The sequence below is a fragment of the Pinus tabuliformis genome, chromosome 2_1 (genome assembly GCF_031772625.1).
Source record: "Pinus tabuliformis cultivar Carrire ecotype Pingquan chromosome 2_1, CPIR1, whole genome shotgun sequence".
Classification (NCBI taxonomy): domain Eukaryota; kingdom Viridiplantae; phylum Streptophyta; class Pinopsida; order Pinales; family Pinaceae; genus Pinus; species Pinus tabuliformis.
Genome location: NC_142299.1, coordinates 104,290,925 through 104,296,644, shown reverse-complemented (window position 1 = coordinate 104,296,644; position 5,720 = coordinate 104,290,925).

Genomic DNA, 5,720 nt, shown 5'->3' with positions numbered 1-5,720 from the left:
TCGTTGGGGACATGCAAAGAAAAACAAAGAAAAAGTAGACCACTCTGATACCACTGATCTGGATTTAAACAGGAACATAACAAATTACATATATAACCATAAATACAAATATGAAGTAGAAATAACACTTCATTTCATTAATATAAAATACTGAAATATGCTTACAAACAGAATGGAATTAAGACTATCTCGGGTGATGGTAGCTTATCTCTGAGAAGAGATGTGGTGGCTACATGCCTTTGAAATTTGTTACAATGAGGCTCAAGGGCCTTTTTATTATTGAACAATAAGAGCAAACACTAAACAACCAAAACCCCAACCCGAGGAGATGTAATGCCAAGATTTTATGGGCCCCGTTGGGGTTAGTTGGACAACCAACTTCCCAGGGTCACAACTTGGTCATATTATCTCCATTTGACGCGCATGATACCCCGTTAGAAAGATCTCTTCGGGGAATACAATGGAAAAGTTGATTTTATCCAAAAAGCACTGGAGGTAGATTGCCAAAAGAACATTGTTTAGGGCCTCAAAACGGCTCCAGAAGTTTAGGACCCGAAAAACTGCTAAAAATAGTAAACTGTGCTACAATTAAGGAAATTGAAAAACTGAAAGAAACAATGGTGGAGGTCCAAGTGGAATTGGTGGGTGGCCACCAATATCCACCTAGATCATTAGACCTCTGTTTTAACCTTGCAAACATCTGTAGTCCTGCACTAGTCCAAGAATCATGTCTTTTTCCTACACTAGCTTTATATTTCATGTTTATGTGTTATGGATGTGCCTAATTAATCATTTTCGTAGATTTTGTACCTTCAAATATTTGCAACTAATATTTCTCTTCCTAGAAGTATTTGATAGGCAATGTATTGATCATCTCGTTAACATGATCGAGTGAAGGTAGGATTCCTACACCGTTGGCGAATCTTTAACTATTGTTACAACTCACCACTCCATGCGGACACCGTGTTCTAGAATGATCATCTCGAGTTGTGCTCACAGTGGAGAGGAAATTCAGGGATATGGTGGAGATTGGGTCGCCAGCTTGGAAATTTCATTAAGGCCAGGAGGTCGGCTTGCTGATCATCTCTACGCAATTTTTGAGCTGAGCTAACAGATGGGCAGCAGGAGGCCTGCTCATGAGGACTGCACAATTTCTGAGTTGAACAACGGTCGACTATCTGGGTGGCCAACATGAGTGTTGTTTGATTTTCTTGCGGGCAGCCCAACTTGAAAGAACTAGCTTGGTGCTTCTGTGCTGCTCTGGTTGACAGTCGATCAACTCAAAAGCAGGTTGATGGTCCGGTTGTCAGTGAAGAGTCTGGTTGTCAGAACTTCAAAAAAAATGACTAAGTGTGTGAATAGTTGAAAGATGCATAGGTGATCATACAGACACACACTCGCATGACTTGACGAGGAAACGACCAAACCATCTAGATACACATGTTCAACATGACTGACCATTGGTGCAAACGACAAGTGCAACACTCATGATTGATCACTCATAATCGAGACAATGCTTGCACGATAGTGAATGTGACTCTGTGTGTGAGTGTGACATATGCTTTCATGGTGAATACATCAAACACATATGAAGCAAAGTGATCTGAAATTCACTCGTGAGTGATCTCAGTTAGTTAAATAATGAATGAAGGTATTACAGACTCATGTGCTAGTGTGTGTCTATGTTATTTTAGGCAACGGATTGATCAGATTGCAAAATACACAGACACTGGAAGATGGAAAACAGTAATGGAAATACAGTAAGCAAATACAAGAACACAACACATTAATAAGGAGTTCACCCTATTCTCCAGGGCTACGTCTTCGGTCCAACTTTCAGTGGTGGCCTTCTTTTATTGTGTCTTTAAAGCAGAGATTTACAATGAGGAGCTCAACTTGAGTCTCCTGAAATAGAGGATGCTTAGTAGGGTGGTTCTTGGATTCCCCAAGCCACTAGAGTGCACAGACTCTTTCCTTACCAAGTCTTGACCTCTCTGGTCTTTAATGGGATGAGTCCAATGGTGCTCAATTCCCAACAGATATCCTCACAGGGATGGCTTGAACCTCTCAAGCCTGGTTCTATCTACTCGATGCTACCTTAGGTCAGCTCGGCTCTCTATTTTCTGCTTCTTGCTTCACTATCTCTTTCGCCTTTTCTGTCACTATTTTTCTTCTCTGGTTCTTCCTTTCTCTTCTTTGTACTGTTCTTTGTCTGTTCATGGCTTAAAGCCAATTTTTCCTTGACTGTTCGCTTCCTCTTCTGCCCCTTTGGATCGCCTGCTGCTATTCACTTGGAGTTCCCTGCCTCTGCGTCATCGCCAACGTCCCATAGGGAAGTGGCCACTTGTCCTCTCACGAACTGCGCCAGCTCTTCCTCAACGGTTCGGTATTTTGATTACACTGTGGAATGACTAATCGACCAACTCAGCGGTCAAATCGGACTTCAAACTTTTATATGTCGCATCTTAATTCCCCTGTCGAATCCGGTTTCTCCATCGGGCACAATCTCTGCTATCAGATCTGGAGCCCCTAGATCCTATGGTGTTTGCTCATTTCGCGTGGTTGACTTTCTTAACCGTTAGCACGTGATGAGAGGTAGTTTTCTCTCTCATCCGCTGGACACGCATCGTGTAATGAATGGAATCGCTCATTTTCTGCCAAATCCACTTACTGTCCTAATATGCCTCCAATATACCACCGGTTTTGGAGCGCGAGACCCGCCTTTCGCCTTAGCACTTCCCTATGGTTTCCCAACTTCCCATGTGATCGAGCGCTCGGGGCTTTTCCTTCTCGAGGGGTTTTGCCTGCGCATCAGAAATGGTCTCCGTTTCGTGATCTGGGCTTCCTAACTGCCAGTTTTTCCTCCTGCGTGGTCTCCATGGGCTTCGGTCAACACGCTTTGACCAAGGTCCTCGTCGTTCCTTGCTGGCTGCGAACTGCCACTATCCAGAGGTCTTCCTGATAGCTCTTTGTTCATAAATTCGAAGTCTGTCCTGATTTGATACAGTCATGGTACTTTGATAATTTTCATGGATCCAATTTGGATCATGGCCTTCCCACTGAAAAGCTTTTTGACCACCAAAAGTTGGTTTTCAAGCATTGACTAAGTGAGGGTACAATTGTCTCACTTGTCCAATCTCTATCCACTTTTCACTGCTCGGCTTTGAACCCTTGAGCCCTACTTTGAGGTACTCAACATCTCCTCTCCACGTCGTCCTCACCTTCCTATGCAAAACTATGTCTTCCTGCAATTCATTAAGATATTCAGGTAATAGGTCATCAATAGAAGGCAATTGACTCTACTCTTTGGGATCCTCAATTAGTGAGGGTTTAAACAATCTCAAGCAATCTGCATTTATGACTGAGTAGATGTGCATGTAAGCTGGTAGATCAAGGCAAAAAGCATTCTCACCAATCTTCTCAAGTATCCTGAAGGGTCCATACCTAATAGGCTTTAGCTTTTTACCTTCACCTTGCATCCTTTCCTTGTTGATATACAGTCAGACTTGGTCACCAACTTGGAAACTATGCTCCATCCGATGCTTGTCATGCCTTGCCTTGTATTTGGCTTGGCTCTTTTCCAGTTGTTCCTGTACTGCCTGATGGATCTCTTGGATTTGTTCAATGAACCTAGTTGCCTTGTCCACATCATTATGTCCCTCAACTGTGGTGTCTTTACCAAAGACAAAATCCAAAGGAGACCTTGGTGTGAAACCAAAACAGGTCACAAAAGGAGATCTCTGTGTAGAAGAATGTTTTGCTCTATTGTAAGCATGCTGCACATAACACAAATGTTCATCCCAAAGCTTAGTATGCTTGCTGCAATATCCTCTGAGTAACTGGATCACTGTCCTATTAACTAATTCTGTTTGGACATCAGTTTGTGGATGAAAAGTTGTGCTTTTCTTCAGTTTGGTGTCGACCAGTTCCCACAGACTTGAACAAAACTTTCCCACAAATCGGGTGTCTTGATCAGATACAATGGAAGTGGGTAATCCAAAATGAACCCATACATGTTCAAAGAACAACTTTGCAGTTTTTTCAGCTGTAATTTGTTTATTACAAGGCATCAAAATACACATTTTTATGAACCTATCCACAACAACATACAAATAATCATGACCTTTCCTAGATTTAGGCAGTCCTCCAACAAAATCCATGGAAACACTTTCCCAAGGGTGAGAAGGAACTGGTAATGGAGTGTACAAGCCTAGTTTTCTATTGCTGGGCTTGCTTTTAGCACACATAGTACACCCTCTTACATATCTAGAAACTGTCTCGTTCATTTTTGGCTAATAACAAAATCTTTACAGTTGTGCAATTGTTTTACTTACCCCAAAGTGACCTGATATTAGAGAAGTGTGTGCTTCTCGAATTATCTTTACTGTTTCAGTTTGTGGAATTCATAACTTCCCACAATGGTATAAGAGTCGGTCCTTTACATGATAATCCAATTCTTCTACTCGTTTTCCTTGACTTAAAGTTGCATATACATATTTAAAGTCTATATCTTGAGAATATTGTTCAATGTAACTCTCATGTAACACAGAATTATGCTTAAGTATAGTAGATGCATTTATAATTGGTCTAGATAACATATCTGCAACTTTATTGTGTATGCCCTTTTTTATATCTAATGACTAAATGAAACTGTTGTAGAAAACCCATCCATCTATAGTGTCTTGATTGCTGCAACTTAGTTTGGGAGTGTATATATTGAAGTGGTTGATGATTAGTATGTATTACTGTCTCTTTGCCCATTAAGTAATGTTTCCATTTTTTCACACTCTGTACTAATGCATACAATTCTTTATCATATGTAGGATAGTTAACTACTGCAGAATTAAATGTCTCAGAATGATAACATATGGGTTTACCGTGCTGTGTCAACACTGCTCCCATGGCATAGTCATTGGCATCAGTTGGGATCTCAAATGGTCCTTGAAGATCAGGCAATGCTAGTACAGGTGTTGTACTAATCTTTTCTTTCAAGGTGTCGAAGGCTCTTTGCTGTTTACCTCCCCACTGAAACACCTTGTTCAATCCTGTTAAAGCATGTAAGGGAGCTACAATTGAGGAAAAGTTAGAAATGAACTTCCTCCAATATTGTGCTGCTTCTAAGAAGCTTCTAACTTCTGTAGCAGTTTTGGGTTTAGGCCAGTTCACAATGACTGCCACCTTAGAGGGATCTATCTTCAATTCACCACCCCCTACTATATGACCCAAATAATTCAGAGATGTTTTGCCAAATTCACATTTTGAGAGTTTAACATAAAGTTTTTCTCTTTTGAAAACATCTAGTGTCTGCTTAACATGCTTTAAGTGTTCTTCCCACATTTTACTAAATATCCAAATGTCATCCAGATACACAATAACAAAATCATCAAGAAAAGGTCTGAGTACATCAGTGATTAATCTCATGAAAGTAGCGGGAGCATTGGTTAAGCCAAAAGGCATAACCAGCCACTCATACAATCCCTGCTTTGTTTTGAAAGCAGTCTTCCATGCATCTTGTTCTGCAACTCTGTCCTGATGGTATCCACTATGCAAGTCTATCTTGGAGAAATAAACAGCTTCTTTCAATTGATCTAAAAGATCATCTATGCGAGGAAGGGGATAATGATTTTTGATTGTTATCTTATTCAGTGCTCAGTAATCAATGCACATTCTCCACGAGCCATCTTTCTTTCTCACCAAAATGATTGGTGACCCACATGGTG